The sequence below is a fragment of the Vicia villosa genome, linkage group LG3 (assembly GCF_029867415.1).
Source record: "Vicia villosa cultivar HV-30 ecotype Madison, WI linkage group LG3, Vvil1.0, whole genome shotgun sequence".
In the NCBI taxonomy this organism is placed as follows: Eukaryota; Viridiplantae; Streptophyta; class Magnoliopsida; order Fabales; family Fabaceae; genus Vicia; species Vicia villosa.
This window is the reverse complement of record NC_081182.1, coordinates 124,763,024-124,787,446: the sequence shown is the minus strand read 5'-3', so window position 1 is coordinate 124,787,446 and position 24,423 is coordinate 124,763,024.

The following is a 24,423-nucleotide window of genomic DNA, read 5'->3' as shown; positions in this document are numbered from 1 at the left end:
TAGAAACGCTTTTTGAAAACATCATAATTAATAAAATGCTCGCTTCATGAAGACGTTACCTACTTAAATCTCCTAGTGTCAAACTCTCACTCTGTTGACTCGGATCATGCTAGTATTCCCTAACGTGCGCTCTCGCCATCTCGCGTCGGGTTTAAAAACACTTTTTGAAAGTAAATAAATTCTAATTAGTTTTAATACACTTTCTCCATCCTTAAAACTAATGTCTTATGCCTACTATCCAGTTCAGAATCTCAAACTCTCGCTCTGTTGACCTTAACCTTTACTAGTTCTAAAACCTCAAACTCTCGCTCTGTTGGTTTTAAAACTTTATCAAATTAAATTAGACACAAAACCAGAAACGAGTGATTTTTAATAAAACTTAATTAAGCTAATTTATTTCGGATCCCTAAAGTTAAATTACTTTACATACCGACATCTAAATAAATTAGCCAGACATATTGATACGGTTAAACATGCATAAATCGGTTCGGTTCATAATAAAAGGCATATTAAATGACATACAATATATCATGCAAATAAATATAAATAAAGGCGGTAAATAATAAACCTGAATAATATAAATCTGAAATGAAATTGAATCTTGAAGTACTCGAACTTCCACCACAGGTTGGTTGGATCGTTCTTCAGAAATTATTCGGCGTAAATTAAACAAGGAAATAAAAACTAAACCTAACGTAAGGTTAGATCCGTTAAAGGTTCACAACAATTTCCGGTGTAGAAATTGTTGTGAGAAAATATGAACGAAAGTAGAAATAAAAGCTAGAATTAAAAATGCTAGAATGAAAGGAAAATAATACTGAACTAAAAACAGTGGCTAGGACTAAGCATGGTCCAACCCTTTTTCACTTCGTAGAAGCCTCTATTTATAATGAGAAATATGGTAACTGCTTCTTCACGTGTTCCTCTTTCTTCCCGAGAATTTAGGAACGGTTTTGACTTGGAAAGAGTTGGAGACGTGTGCCTTGTGTGAGAAAGAAGTGGAGAAAATAGTGGAGAGGTGGAGACGGGCGTCTCCATTTGTGATGTGGCCACTTGTGGGCTTTGGGCCTTTGGAGACGGGGGTCTCCAACTTTGGAGATGCGCATCTCAACTTTGGAGACGGGGGTCTCAGTTTGGAGACGGGGGTCTCCATTTGGAGATGGGCATCTCCCTCTATTTTCGTGGATTGGGCTTTGTTTCTTCCAATATCTTTTATTTCTCTTCTCCTCCTTACCTCCCACCTTGCTATTTGTATTTCTTTTGCTTTTAGAATCAATTTCTTCTTCTCTTGTCAAATACTTCTTGCATGAACAAAATATCTGAAACAATAGAAATACCAGCATAATACTAAAATAAAGCAACATAATTAAAATAAAATAGGGAAATAATTTATGTAAATCAAGCCAAATATGTGATACATTTTCGCGTTATCAACTTGTACTCCTTGTGTCTATCAATAATTCTTCCGTAGCTTTTATCTTAACATGTTATGATTTTATGACAGACATTCCTCAACGAAACTCCCTCGTCCTTTCTCCGGTTCTCGAAGCTGACGAGCCTAACACTAAAGTTCCTTCCCCTGAGCATACTGAGGGTACATGCTCGAATGATTCATCCCCAATCATCAATCAAGAGGACAACATGGAAGACGATCTCCAGCATTCTAACACTGGTGAAGTATTTAAGAAATCTATGGGAAGCGAAGAAACTGACCCTCAAGATGAGAATAGGGATGAGGCCTCTAGCTTACCTCAATTAGGCAACAAAGAAAATTCAACCTTTGGGACGATTGTTACTCCTGCAACCACTACGACCAAGATTCCTCCTGTGCTTACTTCGGCTGAATTAGAGCAACTTAAAAGAACCAACCCTGTAAGCTTCCTCAAATCTATGATGACTGGAAAGAGCGCTTTGTCCAACATGGGTGAAACTTCTTCGAATACCTTTATGGAAAGCGGCACAGAACCTGACACTCCAAACCTTCTTCACAAGATAAAGGAGAAGTTCTTTGGAACTGATCTTATCGAAGTTTTGAGGAAATATGTCACCAGTTACTTTGGGCTAAAAAATATTCTAAAGCAGCTAAACTTGCTCAAAGTTTCTGATGAAGTTTCGCAAGTGATTGTCTCACTAGGTTTGCTGCTCGATTAGCTTCAAGCCGATAACCTTCGAAAACAAGAGGTTAATCAAAAACTAAGCACAAAAGTAGCCACTCAAACCTCTTCGTGGAAAGCCACTAATAAGTCATCTGCCAAAGTTGACGCTTTGGAGCTTGAGCATTCGAAGTACCAAAAGAGAACGAAGTGGTGCAAGCAGGCATTCGTCATATCGAAACGGCTCAAAAACTGGGGCCAGAGATCGAAGAGTTGAGGAAAACAACAAGCCACGATATAATTGCCCTTCGCAGGCACTTCGCTTTTGATTTGACGTTCCAACTCTACACGTCATAATAGTCAGTCAATCATGACTTTACTTTTTCAAAACGTCTAATTAAGACGTGCGTGTGTCAGGTTCCACTATGATTACACTCCAACTTCCAAGATTAGAAACGGCGAACTCTATATCTTCCCTCGAGGATCCAACACGCCGTCCAATGAGATTTCAGAGCGTAACCACTCTTCAAGACAATCAACCTCTATATAAACTTTACCATTATCTGTCATTTCTTCATCCTCTTTCATTTTTCTTCTTATCAACCTTTCATCTTTCTTGTTAGACACTAGGCTTAAGAATCTAGAGGGGGGTGAATAGATGCCTCAGAATTTTTCAAATTTATTTCAAGTTTGAGGCAAGCGTTTCGGGATCGACTCACGTCTATTCCAAACCACTATTGAAAGAATCAGATATGTGTTTAAACCACAAAATAGTTAAGAGTTAATGATGAAACGACCACTTAGAGAATTAATCAGTTAAGCTAAAGTAAATCGTTTAACTACTTGCTTGATTAACTTTGATCGCAATGACTTGATAATGGTTGAAGCAATATATCAAACACTTGGTAATAATGTCTAAATTGATTATGATTCAATGTGTGGTGACTGGTGATGTTTGTGCAGAATCTTATCACACAAGTTTAACACTTGAACCTTTGATCAATTTGCAATTATAACCAGAATTAAGCAAAACGTAAATGAAAAGATAAAAGCGATAAGAACACGATATTTGTTCAGGAAGTTCGTCGATCGTCCTCGCTAAGACTACATCTGCCCCCAATTCCAAATGGTAATTGGGATGTCTTTCATTATGATTGAAAACAGTTAATACAAAGAAGATAACAAAGCGATAACGATAAATCGAATATGTTTACCCTTTGAATCTTCTTCCCCTTGATCTTGATCCAGATCAAGTATCTTCCAAGAGCTTCACTTTGATTCCCTTTCTGCAGTGTTTTGAATTGCTTGAACCCTTGTTCTTCAATCTTTACACTCACCTAAATATTTGATGAAGTCTCTTGATAAAAACCCCCAAAGTTCACCAATCTTGGAGGACAAAATCCGCAAATTTTACTCACCAAAAACCCCACAAATCTTCACCCACTAGGAATCTTCAATTCCGTTCCATGGACGTTATCGATCTTGACCGCAAACTCTCAACGTAAAAATGATTGTGTGTAGTTGTGTTGGAGTTGAGAAGAAGAACGAAGATGAGAATCCTTTGTGTATCTTTCAGTTGTTGGTGTTTAGAAGAAATAATTAACATAAAAAGATATATATAGGAGCTGGTATATTGATGCAGAGCAAACATGCAATTTGGAAATTTTTGATGAGATAGGTTGGCCTACTTCATTGATTAAGTCGACCTAAATGGAGCATATTAAACCAGGTTGTAATTGTTGCCAGTTGGGTCGACCTGTTGGGGGTTTGGGTCGACCTAAGATCAGTTGAAACACGTTCTTGTGACTTTTCTTCAGTTTAGGTCGACCTATGAGCGTGGATGAGTCGACCTAACAGAAACATACTTTGTTTTCTTTAGTTTGAGTCGACTTGATGATGAGCTAGGTCGACCTAACAGATGCAAAACTATATGCTGAGTAACTAAAGCTTTACAGGTTGACTTGAGCACATGGTAGGTCGACCTACAGTGTATTAGATGACCTGAGCACATGGTAGGTCGACCTACAGTGTCTTAGATAGCCAAAACTTGCTTTTCCTTGAGTCATTCACTTGTGCTTTTGTATTTGTTCACTTATGGTGTTTGCCATGAATCAATAACTCCTTGGTGAGTGTAGGCTTGTACTTACATACTCCCCCTTTTTTATGATGGCAAACATTTGATTGAATGACGAAAGCTCCCCCGGACTTGTATGCGTAAGCTCCCCCGTACTCTCAACTCATCTCCCCCTTTGACAACATCAAAAGATAGACAACATGAGAATAGTAGAAGAGAATAATATAATGATCTTAACAAGACGATATCTTACATAACATAATATTAGAGAATTAGAACATAATATCCAAACATATTTAAAAGTACAAACCAAGCTTAAGTTCAAGAAATAAAAGTAGGCAATAACATAATAGAAATGAAATGCAATGCAATGAGATGAGCTAATGAGATGCAATGCTCGTTAACGTCTGCCCCGTCTTCCTCTTCCTCTTTGGAAACCTTGAGGTCGATCCTCTTCAACTTGTTCCAGCAGGTCAAGAACGGATCTGTTGAGAATGTTGAAGCTTTGACTCAGACTAGCATGCCGATTAGTTGTTGTTTCTTCAAAACGGTTCTGTCGTTCAGTCATGTTTGAGGCAATGGTCTCAAAATCGCTTTTGTGCTCTTGAGCCAAACGATGAAGGTTTGCATACTGGAGTTGTTGTACATTATAACGATCTTGTTGAAGTTGTTGCATATTTTGAAATTGGAGCTGTTGTGCTTCAAAGTTTTGTTGTTGAAGAAGTTGCATGTTCTCTAGCATGGAAATGATGTTGGATTGATCTAGCTGAGGTGGGGTTGTGTATCCCCAAGGGATTTCCTCCTCTTGAGGAGGAACATATTGCCAATTTGAATCCCCATCATGAGGAATATCTTCCATGATGTGATCATCATCATTTGGCATGTCAAGATCACGTCCTTCCTCTTCATGACCTCCTAGGTGACCAAATTATGCATGATCATCATAATTGTAGATAATATTTCCGGTTCCCTTTTGGATGAGATAGTAAGCTTGCCTATTCCGATCCCAGTGATAGCCCATGAGGGTCAAAGTTGTCTGAGAGAAGACTTGAGGATGTTTGATCCTAATGTAAGACAGTCCATCAAGTTTCATACCGAAATGGTTCACAATTGTCTGAATGATTGATCCATAACAAAGAGCAGTAGTTTTCTGATTTACCTTATAGAACTTGGAGGCGAGAAAATTTGGCCAGTTCACATGCGTTCTGTTTTGAAGTAGATACATTAACAGAATTTCATTTCGTTCAATTCTAGAGTATCCTTCTGCTCTTGGTCTAATGATTCTGGAGATGATCCAATTTAAGAGCCTAGGATCTCTCTTTAATTTCCTTGCTGTAATTGTTTCATTTGGTTTGTCAATAACGAAAGGGTCTTTGAGAATTGATCTCATGTAGGCCAAGTGATCATAGTTAGCCGGAACCTCACCGTCTTCTATACAAAGTTCATCTCCCACAAGTGTAAGGCCAAAAATGTTGGCCCAAACCTTTTTGTCAACAAGGTGCGACCGAGACCCCATCTTAAACTTGAAGTAATAACCCTCCCCTTTTTGTAATCCAGCATAGAAAGCCCTAACATTATTCTCACAGTATGGAGTGTCACATTCCAACAGTGGATGGATATTTTGATGCTTAATCAGATTAGTAACTTCGGGTATATGCATACGGTCGGCTACCTTAGGGTTATAAACATATTGCTTGATAATTTTCCGTTTCATCTGCCAATTTTCAAAGTTGTCTTTACAGTCGGGATGAACGAGAGCAAGAGCACTTACCGGATGAGATGAAGAGCCGGATGCAATTTCCTTTCCTTTCCTGGACTTTGGAGCCATTGTTGAAGATGAATTGCGTGAAAGAGAGGAGTTTTGGAGGAATTTGATCTTGGAGGATTAGGGTTACCGTAGAGAAAGTGTTTGGGATGGAGCAAGTATGAATATTCCATGTATAAGTATGTAAAATGATGGGCCGGGTCGACCTAAAAACCCAATTTTTGACATTTATGATCCAGTAGGTCGACCTAATCTAAGTCTGCGTCGACCTAACAGACGCACTTAAAAAATACTTCAGAATAGGTCGACCTAAAACAGGTGTAGGTCGACGTAGCTGGAAGTGTTTTTGTTAATTTTAAAAAATGCTTCAATAGGTCGACTCAAATGCATAGGAGGTCGACCTAAAATGCTTAAAATGCTTGAAATTGCAATGGAGAGACTTATGAATGTTATATGTATGCTTATTCTACTATTTGTATGCCCAAACATGATATATTATGAGTAATGATGAGCAACATATACATGTAAATGAGATATATGGAGAGGCATATATGAAGTCACTATAAACATGTTAATTGATAGCATATTATAGCATCAATAATATTTTTGGAAGTGAACAACAAACATGTTACAATTTTCTCAACTTGCAGATATCTTGTCATCTTTTCAATGTAGCACGATCCTTGATTGATTTCGTACTACCTTCATACTAAGAGAAGTGTTAGCTTGAGCATAATCAAAGTATAGAGTTAAAAATAATTAAATAAACAAAAAGGAGCATGTTTAGCTCAAATTAGAGATATCTAATATCCCTAATTCTCTTCGAATGTTGAAGAACGGCTCGGTTGCAAGAGGTTTGGTAAAGATATCAGCTAGTTGTTTCTTGCTATCTACATGTTCAAATATTACTTCTCCTTTTTCTACATGATCTCTTAGGAAGTGATGCCTTATTTCGATATGCTTGGTTCATGAGTGTAGAACAGGATTCTTGCTTAAGTTTATGGCGCTTGTGTTGTCGCACGTGATAGGTATTCGATCAAGCTTAATACCAAAGTCAATGAGCTGCTGCTTGGGCCATAATATCTGAGCATAGCAGCTTCCGGCAGCTACATATTCTGCCTCAGTTGTAGATAATGCAACTGATACTTGTTTCTTGCTGTGCCAACTTATCAATGAATTTGAGAATAGATGACATGTCCCACTGGTGCTCTTTGTGTCAGATTTGCATCCACAAAGTCGGAGTCGGAGTATCCCATCAAATAGAATTCATTTCCCTTAGGATACCATAGGCCATATGTAGTAGTTCCACAGAGATATCGTAGAATTCTTTTTACAGCTTTTAGGTGTGATTCCTTTGGGCATGATTGGTATCTTGCGCACATGCATACACTAAACATAATGTCCGGTCTTGAAGCTGTGAGGTACAATAGGGACCCTATCATACCTCGGTACAATTTCACATCAACTTCTTTACCTTTTTCATCCTTGTCTAGGTTGACATTGGTTGCCATAGGTGTGTCAATCTCCTTTGCCTCACTCATTCCAAATCTCTTAAGCAACTCCATGCAATACTTGGTTTGACTAACGAAGGTTCCTTGACTAAGTTACTTGATTTGTAGACCAAGGAAGAAGTTCAATTCTCCCATGAGGCTTATCTCAAATTCACTCTGCATAAGCTTAGAAGATTCTTTGACAAGTTTTGCGTTAGTTGACCTAAATATTATATCATCTACATAAACTTGAACCAAAAGTATATCTTTATCTTTTCTTTTAACGAAGAGATTAGTGTCAACTTTACCCCTAAAGTATCCTTGAATAAGTAGAAATTTGCTTAAACGTTCATACCAAGCCCTAGGAGCTTGTTTAAGACCGTATAAAGCACGTTTCAACTTATAAACATGGGTTGGATACTTGTAATTTTCAAAACCGGGTGGTTGAGATACATACACCTTTTCATTAATGTAGCCATTTAGAAAGGCACTTTTAACATCCATTTGAAAGAGCTTAAAGTCTTTTGAGCAAGCATAAGCAAGTAAGAGACGAATAGCCTCGAGACGTGCTACGGGAGCGTACGTCTCTTCATAATCAATACCTTCCTCTTGATTGTAGCCTTGAGCTACTAATCTAGCCTTGTTTCTAGTAATAACTCCGTTTTCATCAAGTTTGTTACGAAAAACCCATCTAGTACCGATCACTTGATGTTCTCCCGGATGAGGGACAAGGTCCCATACATCATTCCGTTTAAATTGGTTTAATTCTTCTTGCATGGCCATTAGCCAATGCTCATCAAGTAATGCGTCCTTAGCGTTTTTCGGCTCAACTTGTGAATCAAAAGCAAAATGATGACAAAACTTACTTATCCTGGAGCGTGTTGTAATGCCCTTTGAGATGTCCCCTATTATGTTGTCGATCGGATGATCTTTTACGTTTGTCCAGGCTTTAGGAAGTTCTTCGTTGTTTGAGATGCTTTCATTTTCAACCTTATCATGAGATTCATCTTTCTCTTCTTTAGCATCTTCCTTTGCAACAATTTCACTCTCGACTTCCTTTTCTTTGACAATGTCTTCAGTAGATGGGCCTGCACTATCAAAAGATATACCTTTCTCGACACATTTTGAATAAGATTCATCAAAGGACACATGAAATGACTCTTCAACTATAAGTAACCTTTTGTTGTAAATCCTATATGCTTTACTAGATTGAGAGTAACCAAGAAAGATGCCTTCGTCAACTTTAGCATCGAATTTCCCAAGGTTATCCTTACCGTTATTTAACACAAAACATTTGCAACCGAATACGTGCAGATGTGACACATTTGGTTTTCTACCCTTTAATAATTCATATGTGTAGCGGGGAAAATCTGACATCGAAGCCATGGGATTGACTCGAATCAATATTTCAGTGAAAGTCGCCACCCGCGCTATATTTTTTCAAAGGAAAATGGAAAAGAACGTAAAACCCAAAGTTTTGTTTTAAAAAAACAAGAAAGAGATCTCAGGTTCGGGTGTTGATTATATGAGGGGAAGGTTTTAAGCACCCCTCATATCTGTGGTATTCCACAGGAAACTTTTTGAAAATCTGTGTCGTGTGTGCTAAAAAAAAGAGTTTGTTTTATTTTTAAAATAAGCTCGGCAAAGCGTTAAGCTTTGTGCCTACATACCTCCTCGGTGCAATGGAGAAGTCAGAGCTAATGTAGTTCCGCTTTTGGGAAAAACGTTTTTAAAACGAATAAACACTTTGTTGTCGTTAGAGAGAAATACTCAGCCAATGATCTTGAGCATGAGAACAAACAAGTTCTTTGCATCGCAAATGAAAGAAGGGCTCCAACTCGGATAAAATCAACGAGTATGCCACTAGCTCTCTCACGCGGAAAAGATCTCGTTATTATCAATCAATTTCAAAATCGTGGGGTATAACCACTCGTTTCGACAATTAACGGTGTCTAAACTTTTGAAGAAAAGCCACTAAGGGCGAAAGATATTTTTAAGAAAAAGGTTTTGAAAAGATTGCAAACATAAGAATATTTTGGAAAAAGGGAGAAGATTTTGAAAATTTAAGAATGGGAGGAGATGAAGAGGCTAACCTAATGCATAAAATAAAAGCTAAGGAAAGAAACGGTCTAACCGAATAAGAAGCCAACACTTGACATTAAGAGCCAAGGTAGTTTTCCCATCCTTTGGATTTATCAATACCAACACATTAACACTTGGGGATCCAGATGAACTTATTGTCTTAGCACCATTTTTCATTAAGCATATTAAGATTCTGACGAAAATTGGGCAGAGTAACGGCTGTTTTCGGGTAAAATCCTTATATCAATGCCTTGGAATTAACCATCAAGGGCTTTCAAGGAAATACCTGCACACATAAACATACAACAGAACAATGCCAGACAGACACAACAATCACAGGATAGTAATAGAATGAGTCCAGAGGTACTAGGTCCATAAGTCCGAATCTCCAAAGCGCTAGGGATAGTAACCGATAGTCCAAAGAGAGCCTTATGTATTTTTTAGATTTTGGTTATTTATTAGTGTTTTAGCGAAAAAATAAAGTATGGTCCAAGTGGACAAAAGAAAAATAACAGAAGCATAAACATATGTCCAAGTGGACAAAGAGAAAATGACGGAAAGTAAATATGATGAAATGATAAAGTAAAGCGATAAAGCGAGAAATATAAAGAGCGATAATATAAAGAGCGGTATAGTAAAGGTGCGGAAATTAAAGTTAGTTGTTAAGTGTTAAAGATAACCATCTTGAAACTTGTCAAGTGTGTTATCAAAGTTAGTAGGAAGATCTATGGTGAGTGAATGATGTACTCGGATTTAAATTCAATGGGGTTTATCAGAAGCTTGATAAAATCATAGCGACTACACGATAAAAAACCTCCACAAGTCTTAAATCAACCGCATACAATTCTCTTCCATATTTGATCTTTTTATTCGGGACACGAAATATTGCGCTATGTTAAGCAGATCGCCAAGTGATTTATGTAGAAATCACCCTACAACGAGGCCGGTCAAAACTTTATGTGTTAATGCATGCGAGAAGAACGATATGTAGATCGCCTTCCGAAAGCAATACCGCACGAAAAGAAAATAGGTAACGATCTAGTCTTTACTAAGAATCCATAAGAATTCTCAAAGTATTAAGACTTTCATCGATCAAAAGAAAAAAGGAGAAGGAGAAGATAAAATGCATAAAGATAATCAACTCACACTATCATTAATATCATTCATCTAATATTATGGATTTAGTTCTTTCAAACCTATCAACATCCTAGATCCAATGATATTAATGAAATGGAGGAAGAAGAATAAAATTCACAAAAGATAATCAACTCACACTATCATTAATATCATTCATCTAATATTATGGATTAGGTCATTTCAAACCTATCAACATCCTAGATCCAATGATATTAATGAAGTGGAGGAAGTAAGAAGCCAAAACAAGCATAAAAAAGGCAAAAAACACATTCTGCCAGCAGGAAATCGATTTACCTCTGTAGGAAATCGATTTCCTGAGTCCAGAGTTCAAATTTTTGAAAAAAAATAAGGTGGAAATCGATTTCCTACAGAGGGAAATCGATTTCCTGCACGCAGCATTCAAAAAATCAGCATTAGGAGGCATAAAACTTGACTTAAGCAAACATACAAACACCTTATGATCACATATCCATTGGAGCACGAATTTTCCATCAAATCACCATCAAATAGCACCAATATAGCATCAAAGATGCATTGAACACAAGCAACAAAGATCTACATCTTAGAATTGAGAAATTTACCAATTCTTGAATTAAAGTGTTGAAGTAGCTTCAAAAACAAGCACAAAGTGTAGATCCTTCAAGTATGGAGATGAACAATTAAAGAAAAGAGTGAAATGTAGGAGGCTTAGTTCAAAATTAGCAAGATTCAATGTGAACCTTACTAATCTTATGAAAATGAACTTTGGGTGAGGGTTTTGGAAAGGGTGAGAAATGAATTTGCAAGCAAATTTTTGGCTCTCCAAGCTTGAGAAATGAATTTGCAAGAACTTTTTTGGCTATCAAAAGCTTGAGAAATGAGAGAGTAGAGGGCTCTATTTATAGAATTGGAGCAAGAGTAGTGGCAAATTGGTCTTTTTGTGTTTAGTGATTAACTTGTGTTTAATTGGTGATTAAAGTGGCAATTAAATGGTAAAAATGGTAAAATGAGGTTAAAGTGGGTTTAATGAATGAGTTAATTTTGATGAGGTGGAAAATTGATAAAAAGATCAAATAAAAAGGTGCCAAAATGATGTCAAGCTTCCCTCCTTATATTTTTTTGAATTTTGCGCACAGGAAATTGATTTCCCACAGGGGTAAATCGATTTCCACCTTCAAATTTTCAAAAACTGTTTTCTTGCACTATTTTGATTTTTGCCCGATCTTTCACCTGTAAAATATAAACAAAAGAGACAAAACATATATTTTTGATTTTTTTTTGGTTAGTATAAACAAATAAAAGGCTATAAATGCTCGATAATTCCCCTCAGAGATAATCACAGTATCAAAGATAAAGCTTCACAATGGTGCTCTTGATTGACGATTGAATGCAAATGATGTATGATCTTAGGGTCAAAAATTGGGGTATGACAATATGGTGCTTTGTTTAGTATAGGACGTATTAGTATCCTATTCAAAACATAACATGCGGTGCTAATAGCATCAGCCCAGAAATATTTAGGTAGACTACCCTCATTGAGCATTGTTCTTGCCAACTTCTCTAGAACACGGTTTTTACGTTCGACCACTCCGTTTTGTTGTGGTGTTCTAGGAGCTGAAAAGTTATGTTCAATTCCATGTTTATCACATTATTTTTCAAAAAGATAGTTTTCAAATTCTCCACCGTGATCGCTACGGATTGCAACTATTTTAGTGTTCATTTTGTTTTGACATAACCTTGCAAATTGAGTAAAAGCTGGAAAAGTTTGATCCTTACTAGGTAGGAAGATTGTCCAACAAAATCTAGAGTAATCATCAACAATGACAAAACCATAGATGTTTCCACCTATGCTTTTTGTCCTTGAAGGGCCAAAGAGATCCATGTGAAGAAGTTCAAGGGGACGTGATGTTGAAACCACGTTTTTTGATTTAAAAGAAGTTTTTGTTTGCTTCCCTTTTTGACATGCATCACATAGATGATCCTTTGAAAACTTTATTTTTGGTAAACCAATTACTAAGTCTTTTGTGACAACCTTATTAAGTAAGTCCAAATTTATGTGGGCAAGGCGTCTATGCCAAAGCCATGAGTCTTCGCCTAGAGCAATGAAACACTTGGCCCTTGACTTAGATACTTCGTTCAAATTCAGCATATAGATATTGTTTACTCTTATGCCATTAAACATAATGTCTCTTTTCTTAGTATGTTCTATTGTGCAACCCGAATTTGAAAAGTTACTTTGAAATCTTTGTCGCACAATTGACTTATACTTAAGAGATTATGTTTAAGACCTTCTACTAGTAACACATCAGTTATAGTTGTGGTAGACGGGTTACCTACACTTCCTTTACCAAGTATAGCTCCTCGATTGTTGTCTCCATAGGTGACATACCACTTTTCCTTTGCGTGAAACTCAACAAAAAGTGATATGTCTCCCGTCATGTGTCTTGAACATCCGCTATCCAGGAACTACAACCTTTCGGCAATGTCAAGACACTTTTCCTGCAAAATTAATTTAGAATTGAAGGTCCCCAATCTTCATTGGGTCCTTGATAGTGAGCAAATAAGGTGTTGCACTTAGGCAACCATTGAAAGACACCTTTAGGAACTAAAATTCTCCTAAATTTGCATTTTTCAATGGTATGTCCCTTTTTGCAACAATAGTGACACGTAATATGATGAGAATATACCGTTTTGCTGGTTGAAGCTTTAGGTACGAAGGTGTATTTACTATATGGAGGAGTATAAGATCTCTTGAATTTGTTTGGATCAACCGCAAACGTCACTTTTGGTTGTAGAGCCTTATCTAATTTGGCTTTTCGATCTCTTACTTCTTTTTGCCAAATATGACATGTCTCACAACCAAACCATGATGTAGGCTCTTTCTCAACTTTATCTTTTTTAATATCTAGCATAGATTGTTTTAAAGCTTCCATATCCTTTTCGGTTTTCTCAACTTTTGATTCAAAATATGAAAAAAAATTCTTATTTGAGGCCAAAAGTTTGAAAGCTTCAATTGCATCTCTATGTAGTTCTTCAAAAGCTAATTTTAATTGAGAGTGAGATACCTTATCTACAAGTTCGGGTTTAAGATGACTTACACGTTTCTTTTTCTTGTGTTGATAAGCCATAAGACATAAGTTTGTCGATTCTTCTTCATCGCTTGATGAGTCTTCACTAGATGAATCACTTACCCATGCTATGTAGGCTCTTCTAGGCTTGTTGTGACCTTTGCTTTGATTCTTTTCTTTCTCCTTCTTAAGGTATGGACAATCCGGTTTGTAATGACCAACTTTACCACAATTAAAACAAGGACCTTTGGATTTTCCTTTGTTATTCTCATCTTGTTTGTACTTGTTGAATTGCTTCCTATAGTTGATCAAGCTTTTGTCGGAGTGTTTTGCTACATTTTTCTTTATGTATTTGTTGTATCTTCGCACAAACAGTCCCATTTCCTCATCATCCAAGTCTTCCTCATCACTAGTATCACTATCGTCTTACTCTTGCTTTGAGGTCTTGGAGCTTGAAGCCTTTAGAGCTATTGACTTCTTCTCTACCTCTTTCTCCATGTTCTTATCTTTCTTTGCCCTTTTCTCATGCATGTCAAGGCATTTAAGGTGTTTCTCATGTTCTTTAAGTTTACCAAAGAGAGTGGTGATGTCTAAGGTATTTTGATCATTTGCTTCCTTTATGGTTGTAACTTTGGGTTGCCATTCCCTGTTTAAACATCTTAAAATTTTGTTAGTAGCAATTGCATTGGAAACAGGTCTATCAAGAGAATTTAAATGATTTTTAAGATGCACGAATCTCTTTTGGATGTTTTCGATGGATTCACCATCTTCCATGTGAAAGAGTTCGAACTCTTGAGTTAACGTATTGATTCTAGCTAGTTTGACATCATTCGTGCCCTCATGAGCAACTTGCAATGTGTCCCACATAGCTTTAGCGGATCTACAATGGGAAACACGATAGTATTCATCAACTCCTAGAGTTGATATTAGAATGTTTCTCGCTTTCCAATCGTATCCATAGTATTTGTCATGGATATTTGAAAGGGACCATTAACAATTGCTGTCCAAATGTTCTGGTTTAGGGACAACAGCACCAGTATTTTCTAGTTTAGGGACAACAGCACCAGCTGCATTCGTCATGGTAATTTGAAAGGGACCATTAACAATTGCTATCCAAATGTTCCTATCAATGGCATTGATATGAACGCACATACAATCCTTCCAATAGCCATAGTTTTCACCGTTGAAAACTGGAGCTGTATTGTGAGCCCCTTTAGGTCCGGAAGTCATCTTTCCAATAAGTGTTTCACGTAGCACGGAATAAACCAAAGCTCTTGATGCCACTTGTTAGACGCTAGGCTTAAGGATCTAGAGGGGGTGAATAGATGCCTCAAAATTTTTCGGATTTATTTCAAGTTTAGGCGCAAGCGTTTCGGGATCGACTCGCGTCTATTCCGATCCACTATTGAAAGAATCAGATTTGTGTTTAAACCACAAAATAGTTAAGAGTTAATGATGAAAAGACCACTTAGATAATAAATCAGTTAAGCTAAAGTAAACCGTTTAACTACTTGCTTGATTAACTTTGTTTGTAATGACTTGATAATGGTTGAAGCAATATATCAAACACTTGGTAATAATGTCCAAATTGATTATGATTCAATGTGTGGTGACTTGTGATGTTTGTGCAGAATCTTATCACACAAGTTTAACACTTGAACCTTTGATCAACTTGCAATTATAACCAGAATTAAGAGAAACGTAAATGAAAAGATAAAAGCGATAAGAACACGATATTTGTTCAGGAAGTTTGTCGATCGTCCTCGCTACGACTACATCTGCCCCTAATTCCAAACGGGAATTGGGATGTCTTTCATTATGATTGAAAACAGTTTATACAAAGAAGATAACAAAGTGATAACGATAAACCTAATATATTGATCCTTTGAATCTTCTTCCCCTTGATCTTGATCCAGATCAAGTATCTTCCAAGAGCTTCACTTTGATTCCCTTTCTGCAGTGTTTTGAATTGCTTGAACCCTTGTTCTTCAATCTTCACACTCAGCTGAATCTTTGATGAAGTCTCTTGATAAAAACCCCCAAAATTCACCAATCTTGGAGGGCAAAATCCGTAGATTTTATTCACCAAAAACCCCACAAATCTTCACCCACTAGGAATCTTCAATTCTGTTCCATGGATGTTATCTATCTTGATCGCAAAGTCTCAACGCAAAAATGATTGTGTGTAGTTGTTTTGGAATTGAGAAGAACGAAGATGAGAAGCCTTTGTGTATCTTTCAGTTGTTGGTGTTCAGAAGAAATAATTAACATAAGAAGATATATATAGGAGCTGGTATGTTGATGCAGAGAAAACATGCAATTTGGCAATTTTTGATGAGATAGGTTGACCTACTTCATTGATTAGGTCGACCTAAATGGAGCATATTAAACCAGGTTGTAATTGTTCCCAGTTGGGTCGACCTGTTGGGGGTTTGGGTCGACTTAAGATCAGTTGAAACACGTTCCTGTGACTTTTCTTCAGTTTAGGTCGACTTAGGAGCGTGGATGAGTCGACCTAACAGAAACATACTTTGTTTGCTTTAGTTTGAGTCGACTTGATGATGAGCTAGGTCGACCTAACAGATTCAAAACTATATGTTGAGTAACTGAAGCTTTACAGGTTGACCTGAGCACATGGTAGGTCGACCTACAGTGTCTTAGATAGCCAAAACTTGCTTTTCCTTGAGTCATTCACTTGTGCTTTTGTATTTGTTCACTTATGGTGTTTGCCATGAATCAAAAACTCCTTGGTGAGTGTAGGCTTGTACTTACATTTCTCATACCTCTTTCTTGCAGCGATAATGTCTCTTACTTTTAACAACATTATTTCTGCCATCCATAAAGTGTTTAAACCTTCTGCTGAAGAGTTTCATCAACATGGAATTGATCTGGATGAAATTTTTGCCACCCAAAACATAAAGCTTTATCTCAATATCTTAGAGGGGCCTGTCTATCCAAACATGCTTGCTGATTTCTGGATGTTTGCATCCATCCAAATGGACCCAGAAGGGAAAACCACAATCGCTTCTGAAGATTGTGGGTCTCGCATTATCATTTTTGCAGCACTTATCTCCAAAGTGATGAGATGTGAGAACACTGGTATTGTTTGTGACGACTCTTTTAACAAGACTACTTCTGATGTTTTAGCGAGTACTTTCGCTAACCATCCTTTCAATGCACTTCTGGGCAGAGTTTGGCACCAACTCCTGGTGGGTAACTTTCTCCCCCAAAAGGAGAAGCAAGAAAACATCATGGTGTGGGACCTTGAGTTTATGCTTTACGCTCTTCAAAAGAGAAAGATCAACATTTCGCTGATGATCTTTAAGCATCTTACTGAAGTTGTTGCGGTTTCTCGCCATGGCAAGCCCTTCTGTCTTCCTTACGGGAGACTCTTGTCTCACATGTTCGTCAAACTAGGGATAGCACGAAGGCTGCGTGCAACTAGATCCTTTGATGTTTTCCAGGATAAAAACCTACCCTTGTTGAACCTGGAGGATTTACATCTTAGGGTCAATTGAAGGGGTGTTTGAAGATCTCGTGGGCTTTTACTTTTATTTTGTTATCCTTGATGGTAGTAGTTATTTTGTTTATAGTACTTTATTGTAATTCTAGGCTTGCATGCCTCACTACCTATCCTAAATGCATAAGTATCTGGTTTTTTGTAGTAATCAAATATATTTCAGCTTCAAATCTTTGCTTAGTTTATATTACAAGCCTTGTCTAAGAGCAAAGCCATCTTGGCGCAACATCCTCCATCTTAGCCCACGACGTACATTTTAATATCTACGTTTTAGGGATCTTAACCTCGTGCATAACTGGCTTGTATCTTTTCAGATACTTTCCGTTTACTTTTAAGATCCTACGATCTTCTGCCAGTTCTTCTATCTCATAAGCATTATTTAAAAACACCTTTAAAATTCGAAAAAGGCCTTCCCAATGTGGAGACCATTTACCTAAAGCTTGGTTCTTTCGATCTATAGGCAAAATAACTTTCCAAACTAAATCGTTATTAAAAAATACTTTACCTTTCACCTTTTTGTTATATTGTCTTGATACTCTTTCTTTTTGCCTTTTTATCATCTCCAATGCTCGAAGCCTTTCTTCGCCCAAATCAACTAATTCATTCATCATCATTTCCCAATATATGTTTGGGGGAATTTCCCCTTGTCTCTGAATCCTGACTGATTGCAAGTATATCTCGATTGGAAGAACCGGATCATGTCCAAACATAAGTTGGAATGGTGTAGTGTTGGTAACTTCTTTGGGTGATGTTCGACAAGCCCAGAGTGCTTGGTCCAATGTCTTATGCCAATTCATAGGTTTTTTCCCTACATGCTACTTTATCAGACCAATTATTACTTTGTTTTCTGCCTCGACTTGTCCATTCGCTTGAGCATAATAAGGCGTGGAAGTGAATAAATTGAACCCCATTTCTTTTGCAAAATCTTGCATCTTTCAACCAGTAAACACTAATCCTTGATCTGTAGTTATACTTTCTGGGATTCCAAATCTATATAGTATGTGTTTTTGAATAAACTCAATAACAGCCTCTTGGTCTATGTTGGCTAGTGGTATTGCTTCGACCCACTTTGTGAAATAGTCTATTCCTACCAATATATACCTCTAGCCTTTGTACAATGTGGGTCGAATTTCTCCCATTAAGTCTAGTGCCCAACTTCTAAAAGGCCATGGTTTGATGATTGAACTTAATTCGTTAGCAGGAGGGTGTTGAATACTTGCGTGTTCTTGACATTCCTGACAACCCTTGGCGAATTCTATGCAATCCTTTAACATAGTGGGCCAATACATTCCATAACGAAATAACAACCATTTCATTTTGTGCCCTGCTGGATGAGCGCCACATGCCCCACTATGTACATTCGAGAGCGCCAAATAAGCTTCTGCTTCGCTAAAACATTTTAGTAAGACCCCTTCAGGGGTTTTATTGAACAATTCATTTCCCATCAAGAAGTATGATAAGGCTTTGTATTTTATTTTTCTATCTGTATCTGTCAAAGGATCTTTTAAGTAATTTACAATTGGACTCCTCCAATCTATATCTGCTAAAGAGTCTATGTTTAATACTTCAAATTCTTCTTCATTGCCGAAACCTAATTGTGAATTCTCCAAGTCACTTGGAGACAATTTTTTGGCCATTGCCTTTCGTCTTACTTAGATTAACTCTTCTCACTTTTCCTTCGATACTTTGTACCCTGAAGCTAATTGTGCCAAATCATTTGCTTCTTGATTGTTTATTCTTGAGACGTGTTTCAAATCCACGTATTCGAATCTTTTGAGCAACCTATTTGTCATGACAAAATACATGATTAAGTTTTCTTTGATGCATTTGTATTCTTTTGTTAGTTGCTTTATCACTAACTCTGAATCTCCTTTAATTTTGACTCTGGTTGCCCCCAATTCCAACAAGGCTTCAAGTCCTGCAAGAAATGCTTTGTATTCAGCTTCATTGTTGGAGCATAGAGGGCCTTCTATTCTATACTTGAGTTTTGTTGGAATTCCTTCTGGAGAGATTATAAGTATACCAACTCCACTTTCTTATTTATGTGATAAACCATCGATAGATAACTTCCTGGCTTCAAATCCACATATTTTTGAGGGATTTCAACCACTGCATGGTCTGTTAGAACAAGATTTGTTCTGATCAATATTCTTAGTTTGGACGATAACAATGTATATGAATTTTGTAAGAGATAATGTGGTACTCTAATACTACGCAATTTCCATTTTAGGAATTACATAAAGAGTATGCACAAAATCAGCGCAAGAAGCACTGACTCAGAAGGTTCAGCATGCAACATCAGAACATGGTCTAACAAGACATCAGAAGATGGTCAAGCAGAATCAGAACATGGGTCTATGGAAGCATCAGAAGAACTTGAGATCAGAAGCAGAAGCACTGAAGTTCTCATGGTATCACGCGTAGAAGCACTTCAAGGTCCGAAGACAAGAAGATGCTCTGCACCAAGCTGTTTGACTCTGATGATATTCAAACGTTGTTTATACAAACATCAGATCAGAAGCAAGTACAAAATGGAAGGCTACGCTGACTGACAAAAGGAACGTTAGAAGCTATTAAAGGCAACATCATTAGACACAGCGAAAGCAATGCTCGAGGTAGTTGACAAAAGAGTGAAACATTAAATGCAATGTTGTACGGATTACGCAAAGCATTAAATGCTCCCAACGGTCATCTTCTCAAACGCCTATATATATGAAGTTCTGATGAGAAGCAAGGTTGACGAATTACGGACTCTAAACCAACTTGCACAAACGCTATTCAAATCAAAAGCTCTCAAACTTCATCAAAACTCACTATATTGCTGTTGTAATATTTTAGTGAGATTAAGCTTAAACTTAAGAGAAAATCACAGTTGTGATAATAGCTTTCTAAGAAGCATTGTAAATCTTAAAAGAATTTGTTTACATTAAGTTGTAAGAACTAGAGTGATCAGGTTGTTGATTAGTATACTCTAGAAAGTCTTAGAGGGTATCTAAGCTGTTTGTTCCTAGAGTGATCAGGTAGTGATCAGTATACTCTAGAAGACTTAGAAGTTGTCTAAGTGGAAAACCATTGTAATCTTGTGTGATTAGTGGATTAAATCCTCAGGTGAGGTAAATCACTCCAAGGTGGTGGACTGGAGTAGTTTAGTTAACAACGAACCAGGATAAAAATCATTGTGCAAATTGTTTTTATCTTACACGTTTTAAAGCTACACTTATTCAAACCCCCCCCCCTTTCTAAGTGTTTTTCTATCCTTCATGGTCTACAATAAAATATGATACAACTTGTCCTTTCATTGCCTTAAGAGGTTGAAAGGTTAAAGAATACTCAGTGAGGGCCAAAGCCCATTTGCCAATTCGACTGTGCAATATTGGTTTAGATAGCATGTGTTTAATAACATCGAAATGAGATGAAACATAAACTGGCTTTATATAATACTTAAGTTTTATACAAGAGAAATATAAACAAAGGCAGAGTCTTTCTATGGCAGTATACCTAGTCTCTGCATCATTAAGCACTCTACTTAAATAATAAAAGGCTCTTTCGATACCATTTTCATCTTCTTCTGCTAACATGCTACCTATCGTAGTATCGGAAGCTGGGATATAAAGTATCATATGCTTCTTCCCATTTGGAGGTGATAAGATGGGAGGGTGCATCAAATATTGCTTGATTTTATCAAAAGCTTCTTGATGCTCAGCGTGCCATTCGAACCTTCCTTGCTTCAGACGAAGTAAGGGGGGAAAAGCTTGAGTACGCCCACTCAAATTAGAGATAAATCTTCTCAAGAAATTTATTTTTCCCAATAGTGATTGCAACTCATTCTTCGTGAATGGTGGTTTCGTATCCATAATAGCTTTTGTTTTATTTTGGTTAATTTATATTCCCTTCTTATGTACTACGAAGCCTAGGAAATCTCCAGCCTGCACAAAGAAAGCACACTTAAGGGGGTTCATCTTCAAGCCATGTTTTCTCATTCTTTCGAACGATTGGCGAAGATTGTCGAGATGACTATCATCGGAAACAGATTTTATAACGATGTCATCTATGTACACCTGCATAAAAGTTCTATAAAATCGTGAAATATAGAATTCATTGCTCTTTGATAAGTTGCCCCAGCATTTTTTAAACCAAAAGGCATAACGATCCATTCATAGGTTCCTATTTCCCCAGGACAACGAAAAGCTGTTTTAGACACATCTTCTTCTACAATGAAAATTGGGTTATATCCTGAATATCCATCTAGCATGGATATTCGTAGCCTGCGGATGAGTCTACTAACATCTCTGCCATAGGTATGGGATATTCATCTTTAGGGGTTGCTGCATTAAGATTACGAAAATCTATACATACCCTTAAAGAACCATTCTTTTTAATAATAGTTACTATATTAGCAATCCATTCGACATACCTCGTAGTCCTAATGAATTTGCAACGAAGAAGTCTTTCAACTTCTGCTTTAATCTTTGAGAGAATCTCTGGCGCGAACCTTCTAGGAGTTTGCTTGATGGGCTTCTTCCCTTCTTTTATTGGCAACCTCAATTCGACCAAGTCTCTATCTAAAGCAGGCATCTCATCATAGTCTCAGGCGAAGAAATCTTTATTTTCTTTTAGTACCGCAATGACCTTTGTTTTTAAGGCTGGCTCCAATTTTGCGCTGATATATGTCACCCTTTTCCGACTCCCGTCTCCAAGATCTACTTCTTCGAGTGGGTCTTGGGCTAACATCTTTATATTTGGTGCCATTGGATTATTTTCGAATCCCAAAGGTTCTTCATCATAAATAACGTATAATCTTTGACTTGCTCCTTCGCTTGAAACTTGTTCGTCATCGATTTTAGCATCAGGTGGTTGTGGGACAAAGTGTATCCCTGGGCCTGGTACTTCTGATTCTTTTTCGTATGGCCTCGACAACCATGTTTGATAATTCGGCCTCAAGAGCCGCTTTTCTTTTATTCTCGGCTATGTAAGCCGAAATCTTTTAGAAGAAAGATAACCCAGACATATTCAACATATACTGCCCCACACCTGGGACACATAATAATTTCAGTTTTTGCCTTGTGACATCGAACCAAGAAACTTACAGGACTTTCACCAGGCCTTGGGTAAACCTTCAACAACTAGTTTTCTTTCCTCCAATGCCCCTGCATTTTGTTTCGTTGGGCCCTTTCGTAGTTAGCTTGAACCCTTCGATTCAGCATAATCGAGCACCTTGGACACATCAACATTCGTCCAGCATTTTTCTCGTGGCACCTCCAAAGATAATCTTTCAAGCTTTCAGTTGCCCTTGGATTTCCATAATTTCCTTTTTCTTTCACCAAACATTTTTCCAGTTCTTTAATTTCAGATAAAGGTTATCAAACATTCAACATATTGACTCTTGCTGGCGGAACTTCAGAAATCCTTATTTGTTGGAGCTTGATCCTGAGGTCTTCAGTGGCCTCACTAGTTTTCTTTATAAGACCCTCAGTGGTCATTGATTCGAATGTTTCTTCAACGTCAGTATTGAAGATCACATTGTTGCTTAGGCTATTAGTAGTCTATTTTCCTGCCGAAACCATCTCCCATTTCGGGATGTCAACCTCAGACACATCCACCATGTTGATGTCGACTGGTTCAACATAGTTGGTGTCAGCGACATTGAGGGGATCAGCATCGACCTTCATGTTGTTCTTTCCTTTGTCAGCGAACTTCAAACGACCATCCTTGATAGCATTTTGAATTAGATCCCTGAAAAGAAAACATTGTGAGGTTTTATGGCCTAAAAATCAATGATATTTACAAAAACCTTTTTTCTTCCGTTGTTCTAACGGAGGAACTTTAGAATTGTAAGGTATTATCATCTGGCCATCTTTTACTAATAAATCAAAAATTTCGTCACACTTGGTGACGTCAAAAGTGTATGTTTTCTTTGGGAATTTGTCATTCTTGTCATTTTCGACAGAATTTTTCCCATTTGAAGGAGTGAGCAATTTACAAGAGTATGGAGGTGCCTCTTTTAATTCAGCCAAGTCTATTTCGACTTCATCGAAACTGTATGAGTCATCAAAGGTTTCAACTTCGGCATCTTCAGCCTCGATATAGGCTACTCTCTCTTTCTTGTAATTCTTATTTACTCTAGTCTTTTCAGCTTTCAGTCGTTCGACCTGCCGGACTCTATCTGCTAACTGGGCCATATCTCTCAAATATTGAGTATCTAATTTCTTTCTAATTGAATAGTCCAAATCGCCTGCAGGCATTTTGACTAATTCATGTTCTGGAACAATTGTGAAACATCTTGATTTTAATAAACGGAACCTATTCAAGTAGTCATCTATAGGCTCTGTGAATTTCCTCTTAATGCTAGCTAGTTCTTTCAAACTGGTCTTGGTTTGTCCCATGTAAAATTGTTCATGGAACATCCTCTCAAGTTGTGCCCAAGTATCTATGAAATTTGGAGGTAAGGTGGTGAACCATGTAAAAGCATTTTTTGTTAATGAACTAGAGAAATATTTAACTCTTAAGTTCTCACTATTCGCTAGATCACCAGCCTCCCGCAAATAACGGGCTATGTGTTCCATATTTGATTCACTAGTATCCCCTGAAAATTTTCATAAATTTAGGTACTTTGGTACCTCTTGGTAATTCAGTTTGCAAAATATGGTCTGCTACGGGGGAAGTGTAATTTGGACTTCGAAGTCCAGTATTAAGGTCGTTATTAGCCATAATTCTCTCGATCAGGGTTGTTAGGTTATTTTCTGTCGCCATATTGTCTCTTATAACCCAGTGTATTACTTCATCTACATTCTGCTCCCTATTAACCATGACTACCCTAGGTTGTTCTTCAGGAACTTCTTGTTGAATATTATTGGTCCTTCGGTTCTGATTTTATAAATCTATCACCTGATTTCTCTCACCAGGCCTTTGCCTAGATGTTCGAACTAGATCTTGAACAGGTGTCAAGATTGGTTCGTCTTTCTGAACGGTAGCCTGGTTGTTCCTTTGTCTGGTAGACGTTTGTGGGGATCCAAAGAAATCTGCTATACGCCCCATTTGTGCGGATATTCGTTGTTATGTCTCCACATTATCCTGGTTAGTCCCGGCAATGTTTGCTATTAAGGGAGAAAAAATTGAACCAATCTCTCGAGCAAGGACACCCACCATGTCGTGATTGCTTGCATCCATCTCGTGTCTAAATGCTGCTTGGTTGTTTGTGGTTAATGTAGGCATTTG